The following is a 498-nucleotide window of genomic DNA, read 5'->3' as shown; positions in this document are numbered from 1 at the left end:
ATATATTCAGTAGCTGGGGACAAAGCCCTGTCCAAAGCCACCCTTAGTCCCTTCCTTTCCATGGTTATTTACCTCTGGGAGATACCTGGATGGGTGGTGCTGTGTTCTGCATTGATATTTCAGCTCAAATTTCCACTTTCTTTGTGCTTAGGACCTTGGTACATTGGTGTTTGTAGCCGTTTCACGCTCTCCCAGTTTGCGTGCCACCAGCAGCTGTACGGGTGGCTGGTGGCACGAAGCACGGGGGTGGTGTGGCACGACGCAGTGACCACAAAACCACCTCTGTTTTTTTGGAAGGTGCCTCGGGTGCAAAGTCCTTCCAAAACTCTGCTGTCCGTTGGCCGCTTCAGCTCCCTTTTGGAAGGCAGCCATGAGGCAAGTGAAAACATCCCACAGCTGGAGCTGCCCCTGCACACACGGGTAGTTCTTGCACGACTGCAGGACGTATCTGGACCACTCCAGTCCCTCCCACCCACTCGGTCCATTTTGGGGATCATC

The sequence above is a fragment of the Antrostomus carolinensis genome, unplaced genomic scaffold, assembly GCF_000700745.2.
Source record: "Antrostomus carolinensis isolate BGI_N321 unplaced genomic scaffold, ASM70074v2 scaffold4536, whole genome shotgun sequence".
Taxonomy (NCBI): Eukaryota; Metazoa; Chordata; class Aves; order Caprimulgiformes; family Caprimulgidae; genus Antrostomus; species Antrostomus carolinensis.
The sequence above is the reverse complement of the archived record's forward strand: the minus strand, read 5'-3'. Positions refer to the sequence as shown.